The sequence below is a fragment of the Lathyrus oleraceus genome, chromosome 4, assembly GCF_024323335.1.
Source record: "Lathyrus oleraceus cultivar Zhongwan6 chromosome 4, CAAS_Psat_ZW6_1.0, whole genome shotgun sequence".
Taxonomy (NCBI): domain Eukaryota; kingdom Viridiplantae; phylum Streptophyta; class Magnoliopsida; order Fabales; family Fabaceae; genus Lathyrus; species Lathyrus oleraceus.
The window spans coordinates 283,689,958-283,700,640 of NC_066582.1; the positions used below are offsets into that span (position 1 = coordinate 283,689,958).

Sequence of the window (10,683 nt, forward strand, 5' to 3'; positions counted from 1 at the left end):
GCTTACCTTTTGTGAGTCCCCTTTGTGCCTTTCGCATAAAGATTTGTATCTCCAACTACTTACCTTTTGTAAGTTTCCTCAACCTTTTGCTCGAGCATTTCTATTCTTGAACCTGCTTACCTTTTGTAAGTGACCCTTTCCTTTTTCCTGGAAATCTTCTCCTGCAAAGAAGTCGTTACTATCTTTTGTATGAGAAGATTATCCTTTCCAGCTTTCTTCTTAACCCTCTATTGAGAAGTTTCTCATTACCTTTCGTATGAGAAATCCCTTCCAATTTTCTTCTTAACCCTTTGTTGAGAAGTTTCTCATTACCTTTCGTATGAGAAATCATATTCAGCTTCATGCACATTCTTAACCCTCTGTTAAGTTTCTCATTACCTTTCGTATGAGAAATCCCCTCCATCTTTATTCTTAACCCTTTGTTAAGAAGTTTCTCATTATCCTTTGTATGAGAAATTCACCTCAGCTTTCTTCTTAAACCTTTCGTTAAGAAGTTTTCACTACCTTTTGTGTGAGAATCCCCAACAGACCTTGTGTTTAAGAATTCCTGTTTCCTTTTGCACGAGAATATCTTTCCCCTTTTTTTCTTAACCTTTTGTTAAGGAGTTCTCATCACCTTTTATGTGAGAAGTTCGATCATCTTTCTTCTTAACCTTTTGTTTGGAAGACCCCTTCTCTTGTGTTAAGAAGCCCTTGTTACCTATTGTGTGAGAAAATCATATATCCCTAGCAAGGTCGTATCATTCCCATTTTCTTCTTGACCTTTTGTTAAAGAGTTCTCATCACCTTTTGTGTGAGGAATTTTTCTATCCTTTTTTTCTTAACTATATCTGAAGATTCTATTTCTCTTGCTAAGGAGTCGTTGTTGTCTGTTGCAATAGAAGGTCGTTTCTCAATTGAGCTGTTTGCCTTTAGCAAGATGTCTCTTTGCCTTCGGCAAGGGATCTCATTTCAATTCTTTTTGTCCACTTGTACTTGCCTTTCACAAACACCTTGTTTACCTTCACGAAATCCTGCGGGAATACCTCAATCACCTGTTACATGCCAAAATATGATAGGGGAGGCGAGAACAGAAAAGAAAAAAGAAGAAAAGAATGAAAAAGAGATGAAAACAGAAAATAAAAAAAGAAAGAATAAGAGAAAAAAGAAAAAGCTTAGAGAAAGACGAAAAATCATCAATCATAATGCATTAGCATACTGCATACGACATGCATATCTAACCTCATAAATACCAATCTAGCAAATAACATTCCAATTCCCAGCAGCTGCCATGCACAAAAGCTATTTTGTTCATCCTATATCCTAGTGGAAAATTCCCTACGACCTATATTCACATTACATTCCATCTGTTCCTGGTCAGCAAATTTCCCGATATTCTAGTATTTAATCCCCTCCCACCTTAATTGTCCGGACGTTGTTGCTATCTGTACATTCAGATCTGCGAAGATTAAATATGGGCAACTGTCATACCCCAAAATCCACCATACCCTTCACAATAATCATCTAGGTCATTAACCCTAATCATTTGCATGTCATCCTGAGCATTCATTTCATTTGCATAAGCATGGTTCAACACAAGGAGATAGGTGACTTGAATCTGTGGCTTTGTGCCTGCACCTGGTGGATACTAGGATTCATCAGCAACTTGAAATGGATACTAGGATTCATCAGCAACTTGAAGTGGATCAATTGATCAAACCTTAATCTCTTGGTTTATGACATTGGTGAAAGATTTCAATTGTATGGTAAATTACTTGTTTTTAGGCATTTGATCAAGCTTGATCATGCTTGGATAATCAGGGTTCGCCACGTATTTCGTTAACCAGATGCTCATTGGGTTTCGTACCTCATTGCACTCTTGGATCCAGGTCCATTCTTGATCAACCATTTGGTTCTTGGTTACTGGTTTCTTATTTATAAGCAAAAGTCTTCTAATTTTTTTGGCCTTAAATATAAGCAAATGTCAACAAACCTAGATGCATTTAATACCTTTATTCCAAAAGTATCCTTGCATTAATTACTTTATTGTTACTAGAAGACAATTTAATTAAGGGTATACTAGTAATTGTGTTGTCTCTCTCACATAAAATCAAGAAACTTAAATGAACTTAAGTATATTTCTTAATAAACGTAAAACTTGTCTTTTTTTCTTATAAATAAGGCCGGAATAGTACATCCATTCATCTTTTTTTGTAAAATCTACATAAGCCCATTCTTTCGTTTTTTAAGCCCATGTGCAAATCCAATTTCAAATCCACTTAATATCCAATTACCAAATTGTTTCAAATATCCATTTTTCAATTATCCACCAATTAATCCATATCCACATGATATCTAACCAAAATCCATTTAGCTTATCCAAATTTAATTACCAATATACAATACCCAAGTCCATAACATATCCAAATAAAATAAGGAAAAATACCATTGGAAGAACTTTGTTCAGCAGAAAACATCATTGACGGAAACGTAACAATAACAGCATCCAAACTACAAGCTACAAGCTGCACAACCAAAAGCAACACACCAACATGAAGTAACAACTGGAAATGCGGAAAACGGCTATGTGAATCCGACGGTAACAAAACGCAGGTGCAGTAAACCTACAATGGGACGAAGCCAAAACAATCCGATGACAACGAACAAAGCCACACGATGCAAACGCACAAGCCAAATGCAAACGTCGGCGAAGAGAAGTGGCAACACCAAAATTCTGCAAAAGCGATATCATAATATTTCAATTAAAACTTCAACTAACTGTTTAACTTGTAAATAATCTAACCGAATTTTTCAATAAAAACTAACAGCATTAGTAGAATTTGGCATTTCTCATTCATTACCATCATTTAACAGATCATAAATCAAACTGACTGCTAACATTTCTTTTCATCGAATTCATCTAAATCCCTAGCTAATAACAAACATTCTAACTGATTCCTTTTCTTCTAACTAACTCATAACTCCTAAATGTTTTACACACAAGTTGGTTAACAGAGTTCTAACACTTCCAATCTTCAACTACTATAAGTATCATCATCATCTTCTCATTAGGGGACCCCCTTCAATTTTCATCTCATCACCCTTCCATTCACAAAAACCTCTCATTCTGAATCCCTCAGAGACTCATTCCCACGCAACAACTCACACACACCCTCACAAACATCACATAGCAGAAGCAGAAAAATAAAAAAAACGGAATCGGGAAGAAGAAGAGAAAGAACGAAGAGCAGAAGAAGAATATTCGAGAGCATACATGAGAGTCGCATTTGTTGATGCCACTGTTGCGTCAGTCGTCTTCTCCGACGAGTCCGTTGGCTACTTCCGTCCAAACCGGAATTCAATATTTACTTTGAGGTGTATGTTGCTTCAGTAATCTTCGTGATCTACGAATCACACTGTACCTTCCATAATTACGATTCAGAACACGTAAGGATCAAAATCCAAAGTGCAAAAGAATGACGAAGAAGATTGAAGCAAAAGAAGAATAGGAGCAGAGAAACGATTGTTTTATACCGGATCAATATCCAAACGACGTCCACCGTATGCTCCATCGTCGACGTTGAAGGTACGTGAGAATTCTCATATTTGACTCGCGTTTGTCACCGTTGTATAGGCCTTGATTAGGTGAGTGTTTATCCCAAACTTGTGGATTTGATTACCTCCATACGAGGAATTAATCAAAGTTTTTACCTAGGGTTCTTAGAATGATTTTTTTCGGTTAGGCCAATAACGAAGAAATTGGAGTAGGAGATAGGTAGATTCAGGTAGAGGAGAGTGAGACAAATCTGTGGGCACAAGTTACGTGAATTTAGGATCTCCTCCGCCGCTGGTGATGATTTCCGGTGCGGCGGAGGTTTTCGTTTTCCGGCAAGGTAGATTTAGAGTAGAGGAATGGTATGAGGTAAGTCCGGATGTGTTGAAGTGAAATGATGAATTCCATTACCTCCAGAATTTCGTAGTGGGCCGTCCACCACTCAGGCCCATTGAACTTGATCTCCACACCCCTTCTGGCCTTACACACCCAGAGTGGGCCTTAAGTGAGCCCAAATGAATTTTGGTCTTACACTGCTTGTACCTCCCATGGCCAGTGCACCCCTTGTTTGGGCTTAGAAGATTGATTTTAGGCCCATGCTTGATTGTAGAATCTTAATTAGAATTTCGGTTTTAATTGTTTTAATGTTAGAATTTCATTTGATAATTGTTTTGAATGGTAGAATTTCATTTGATTTTAACTTTTGGTAATTGTTTTGAATTATAGAATTTCATTTAATTTTTATTTTTTAAATTGTTTGATCATGTTCAAATATAGTTTAGAATATTATTTTGATTAATTGTTTAGATATTGATTTGGATCTAATGATTGATATTGATTTTAATTCTCTTATTTTCTCTTTAATTTCGATTAATCCTAACATCTAACTCTTTATATTTTCGCACTTTAACTTCTAACATTTAATTTTTGTCATTTAGTTTATTTGCTTTGTACATATTATACACCCATATCATCATTCATTTCATCTTGAAAAAGACTTAATGGAATGGACAATGGACCATGGACTTAGAGATTTATTGTTAGTACCCTTGCATTTGGACTTGGACATGTGTGATTGACCTATGCAACCTGGAGTTTCCGAGGACTTGTAATCTTTTATTGCAAGAATGGAGAGCATTCGTGGCACTACCTTAGGGATACATGCTTTGTATTTCCATTATCCAACTGTTAGTATAGGACACAATTGCACACACAAGGCTTTCTCTTGGGCTACCTGACAATGAGTGATGCGTGCTTTTCGCAAGTATACGAACGCGTCAGAGTAATATAAAAGATTGTCGAATCCACAGAAGTGTCAATCTATCGTTATCTATTGTTATGGTGTTTATCTAAGGTAATCAAAATAGGGGTTTTTAGAGTGCGCAATGAAAAGTAAAGTATTAAATAAAGTTCAATTAATAAAGACAGACTCGAATGTAATTCACATAATCAATTAATAATCCAAGTACTTGCTAATAGAACTACTTATGGGCAGTGTTTCCTACTTTGAAAAGAACCAATTTAACAGGAACCGTCGCTTTCGCGTATTCAGAACCGAGTTATACTCCCTAATCAAACCCCCTTATTGTCACTTATAAAAAGGCGCGCATTGCGTTAGAGTAGTAAACCTATTTTTAAGAAATATAGTATCTTGACTAAGTTAAAAAGTATTTTAACCTGGATTTCTTAACCAAAAGAGATTCTCACGAACCAGACTCTAAACTTATAAACGCGTCCGAAAATAGTTTTAAAATCACTTTTCTTCTTAAGTTAAAAACTCCTAATGAACTAAATAAAGCGCTTTCGCTGTTTTTGAAATAGTTTAAAAAGACGTTGGACGGCTTTTGATCTTACCCAACGGAAATTAAGTGCGGGAAAACTTAAGTTGAAAGTCAAAATAGCCCTTAAGTGTTTCTACGAACAATTGTACGGATTATCGGTTCAATTACGATCCTTACATTCTAACCTTATAGGTTTAGTTAAACATGGTAAAGTAAAGGTGCATTAATGTAAATAAAAGTAGTGCGAGTGCGGAAAATAAATGAAAGTAAAGCGAGTGCGAGAAATAAATAAAGTAAAGCGAGTGCGAGAAATAAATAAAGTAAAGTGCGAGTGCGGGAAATAAATAAAGTAAAACGAGTGCGAGAAATAAATAAAGTAAAGGCAGTGCGGGAAATAAATAAAGTAAAGTGCGAGTGCGGGAAATAAATAAAGTAAAGACAGTGCGGGAAATAAATAAAGTAAAGTGCGAGTGCGGGAAATAAATAAAGTAAAGACAGTGCGGGAAAATAAAATAGATAAAGGCAAGCAATAAAAACCTGCTCCAATCGGAGAGTTGAATAAAATGCAAAGCGGAAATGAAAATGGCGGCAGGATTAACTTCCTTCCAAAGTGCTCCAAACTCGATTACAGACTCGATCACAAACTCGATTACACAATTGTGGTAACACCCCAATGCGAAGCGATTACCACTTTAAAATACTGAATATATGCCTAAGTGAAACAAAGTTTGCTCTAAGTTTGCCTCTGCTCTAAGTTTGGATGATTAAACAAATGAATTCGAGTCTCTATTTATAGGCAAGTAAAATAAGGGAAATGACAAGGATGCCCTTCAGTTTGAATTTGGGAGGGAAAACTTTTCCTCTTGTGGCGCCCGCCAAAAGTCCATGGTGCCCGCCACAAGGCCAATCTGTGGCGCCTTAGTGGAAGTAGTGGGGAACGTGGCAGTTGAGGGAAGTTGAGTTAGAACACGTCATGGCAGGGTTTATGGCGCCAGCCATAGTGGGAGCCACAAGTGCAAAATACTGAATTTTAGGGTTTTTAGCTCGTTTTCACTCCTTATCTCGATCGAGGCTCCGATTAAAGTAAAAACCTGAAAACAAAGAGAAACATAGTAATAACATAACAAAATGATAATAAAACAACTAAAATGCATGCGAAATCGGAGTCGAAAATACGGTGAATTTCAGTGTCATCAAATTCTCCCACACTTAAACCTTTGCTTGTCCTCAAGCAAAACATTAAAAAGCTCATAGAAGAAAAACTGGTGTAAACGAGTGCTTCAGGTTAAAAGATTTCTAAGTTCAAGTCGGGATGCAGTGATAGGTACTAATTGAGTGAACTAAGGGTATCATGATGACACTAATCCGCAAAAACAGACATAAACTTCATTCCTATATTAATCAACCCATATTATCCCACAATACCTAGGCCTGCCTCTTCATCTCTTTTTGTGTCCTTTTCATTCAGGCACAATCACATTAAGCCCGTTATTCGTACATGCTTCATAGCAGAGTGACCTGTTAGTGATTATGATCTAAACATCGGGTTCCTGGCACATAAATCTGTGTAAACCCTTTTATTTGACCCAACTGCAGTTGTGGGGGATCGGATCGTAATCCGCCCTACCGAGTTTAGCGCCAAATACCTCTGAACCAACTAACAGTGGGTGAGTTTTTCTTTTTCTTTTTCTTTTGTAGCAGATTTTTACAACATTTTTGGTTTAAATGACTTTGTGAGGGTCACCTATACCGGAGTTGCCTTTTTGCTTTCTTTTATTTATTTTTCTGGATCATTCACTTATTTTCATCGGTCCCCTACGTAGAGGATGCGTAGGCCGGAGCTGACTGCTGGAATAAACTACTGAGGACTTATACTGAAATGATGATTAGAGCCATGGTATATGAGGTTTCGGGAATGATTCCTATATTCATGAAGTCTATGGTGCTAAAACAATACTGATGTTTCAAAAAGTTCTCCCAAGTCACCGCATCCTTACTCAAAACCCGTCTTTCAGAATAACACTGTTTTCTTTTTGTAAAAAAATTTTTTTGGTAGGGCTCAAGTAATGGGGAGATTAGACTGTACTAGAGATACACTATATTGGTGACTCGTCAGACTCATGCATTATCTAAAATACTAAAAGCAAAATAAGCAACTAAAAAGCAATAAAAATAAACAAACTATCTAAAAATAGCAAAGAAAAGCGATAAAGTCTCCTCCCACACTTAAATCGAACATTGTCCCCAATGTTTCGAAATAAGATAAGGGGAGAGTCACCTGACATCCTACTGTTGACCGCTAGTGCCTTCGCCATCCTGAGGTGGACGACGGGATCGGGTACGACGACGGTCTCTCTGATCCATCCTGGTCTGTAAGGCATCCTGAGCAGTCCTCACCTCTCGAAGGTTACCCAAAATGGAACCCTGAGTGGCTTCGATGAGTGCAGTGTGTTGACGGTGGTACTGTTGCTGACGGGCTTGCGTATTTATGATCGTTAGCAGGGACTGTAAAACAGTATCATAGGATCTATCTGTCCTCCGCTGCGATTCTTGCATGAAGCTCGTGTTATCCGCCAGTTGTTGTTGGATGGTAGAGAGCAGGTTATCACGCCTCTTCTCTCTAGCCATGTGGTCACGCCACATCTCCTCTGTAATATAAAAGCCAGGAGCAGAACCTGCAAAAGAAGAAGATGGTGCGGTGTGTGCTGGTGATGGGTGATGGGGGGACACATGAGGTACGGGAGATCGCTCTCGCTGATCATATTCTTCGTCAGTGTCGTGTCCCTCCTCATCAGGAACATTTGGAGGAAGAGGACCCAAAACAGGTGGAGCATCTAAAACATAGGTCTGATTCCTTTCATCTCGTACATCAGTACGTCTAGTGCATGGTAAAACAACAGATGTGATAGCTACACCATGAACCATAAGGACATAGCCTCCTTCTCTCCTCAATCGGCACAATTTCATGTCTCTAAGAAATTTTAGGTTGATTGTGCGAGGAGGTAAGGGATCTAGAGTAGCTATCTCATTGTTCAGGTTAAGCGCCCGAGCAAGAGACGTAATCAATCCTCCGAAAGCAATCGGTCCCGCTTTATTTAAAGTTAAAGCCATATGCGCAAGCATGAACGGGACCGAGTTAATTCTTCTATTTGTGAGGCTTCCTTGTAAAAATAGAAGCTCTCGAGCATTGACCTTATTTGGATTCTCCCGGCCAAAAATAGTACATGCCAACAGATATCTAAAAACTCTGATGGTTGGGTTATGGATAGTCGAGGCAAGAATTCCTTCAAAAGAATTTATGGAAGTGTTTGACAATCTCTGCCAGAAGGAAAACACCTCGACTGACCAATCTGAATCCAAAGGGGCCTCACAAATAGCACCGTCTCCATGAGGAATACCTAACAGGCTTGCTAGTTCGTCGGTACTGAATTCATATTCAACAACAAACATTCTAAATCGGACAGTACCAACTGTGCTAGCAGTGTTAGGATTGACAATATAGATTAAAGAACTTAAAAATTTGATTTTCAATCTCTCAAAGGTAGGTTCTTTGTTTGAAAAGATACTATGCAAACCTAAATTATCTAATCAATAAAAAATGTTATGGTAGATACCCAAAGTGTAAAGACAATTTTCATCAACATACCTTGTCGGGAGGATCTCCCGATTTTGCAACCGTTCGATAATCTTCCTTTGCCTATCTCCCGGTTTCCCTCCTCGAAGAATGAATCCATTGAACTCCGTTTTGTAGCTCTTGCAGTGTGGTGAAGAAGATGAAATGGGTTTGTAAAAAGGTTGGATTTTTATGAAATTCGACGGATGAAAATGAAAATGGAAATCGGGAAAATGATTTGTATGGTGTGAGGATGAGAAAGGTGGGAGCTTTTGTGGGGTTCAAGGACGTTTTTGCAAGGTGGAAACATGGGTTTTGAAGGTTTGAAGGTGTGAAAATGGTGAAGAAAGGGAGTCTGCCCCGAGCTTATACAGACACAGTGGCGGGCGCCACAACATCTATGGTGGGCGCCACAAGGCAAAACTCTCCTGGGCCGGATTTTGGTCCTTTAGCTTGGGCTTCTCGTTGTCTTTTTGGTTGGGGGGTCCGGATAGCATTTGTCTTGTAATTTCCTAGTAACATGAGGCTTGCATAATTTTATAAAAATAAAAATAAAATTTAAACATTAGACTAAATAAATAAATAAATAATTAATATAAGTAAACTATAATAAAAATGTAAATAAAATAAACAAACATAAAACATAAATATATATATATATATATAAATGTGGAAATATCAATATGCTGACATAGTTAAGAAAAATATCCCAAATGCAATGACATAAAATAAGTTAGATAAATGCGAGGAATATAAGCATAAGCGAGACAAAATAAAATGAGATGGTAAAATCAAATAGTAGGGGGTTCGTCTTCCTGAGTAGATCCACGGAGCATGGCTATCTCCTGCCTAAGCTCTGCGATCTCCTGGTATAAACAGTCGGCCTCGGTAGCGTGTGTGAGATCAGATATTCCCATTTGTAAGGTAAGGTCGGCTACCTCCTGCCTAAGCCCGACGATCTCTCTACGACACTCTGCAATCTGGGTGCGGATGTCTGGGGTCTGCAATGATAGATTGATAGAGAATACAATGATCCTGGGAGAAGGTGGTGTAGGCATATACTCAGCAATAGGTGGTGATCTCGGCTCCTCGATAGTCTCTCCCTGACCTTCTAGAGCATAACTCTAGTTAGCTGGATCATGCACACTAGTCATCATAGGATCAGGTAGTGTAAAATAATGAATCGCCTCACTATCGACTAGCAATCTGAACTGACATGGGTGATAAGAGGCTCTCCTCATCAACCCTCTGGTCAAACAAAAGTCGATATCCATGGTAGTGTACCCACAGTAGGTCCGGAGATGTAACAACTTACGAGATAGACCTAGGGCGATGGCGATCTGTGTGATGATCCCTCCTACATGAATAACTCCTTCAGAAGATCTGGAAACACCGTTGAGGCCACATAACAGAAAGTTCCCACATGTTACTGGGCGAGACTGGGATGCACAAAATAGTAGGAAGATCTCTTCTTCACTCAGTAATGTCTCAGCATCCGGTTTTCCTAGGAAGGAATGTGCCAGTATCATCTGAAAGTATCTAAAAGCAGGGTTGTGTATAGCCTAGGATAACTGAGTAGAAGGATCCTAGCTCCCTCCACCTGAGATGTCAGTCCAGAACTTTTCCACTTCCTTCCCTAGAAAGTATCCCATAGGTGTCTCAGGGATAGCGTCAGGGGTGGTCTGGAAGCCTAATAGGTCATCAAACTCTTTCTGGCTGAAAGAGTACTCAACTCCAAAGAGCCTGAAAGCAGCATA

General features: G+C 38.5%; 1 long non-coding RNA gene across 4 annotated transcripts; it reads right to left on the reverse strand.

Annotated features, from left to right (window-relative positions):
- Positions 1–2,335: 2,335 nt before the first annotated feature.
- Positions 2,336–4,075, reverse strand: LOC127075125 (uncharacterized). Of its 4 annotated transcripts, none has more exons than XR_007786219.1 (4): positions 3,514–4,075; positions 3,254–3,395; positions 2,608–2,713; positions 2,336–2,504 (listed from the first exon to the last, which is right to left on the reverse strand). It is a non-coding gene; the product is annotated as an uncharacterized LOC127075125 (long non-coding RNA). The 4 variants fall into 4 exon arrangements; XR_007786220.1 differs by having other exon boundaries at positions 3,254–3,401; XR_007786218.1 differs by having other exon boundaries at positions 2,336–2,713.
- Positions 4,076–10,683: the final 6,608 nt, after the last annotated feature.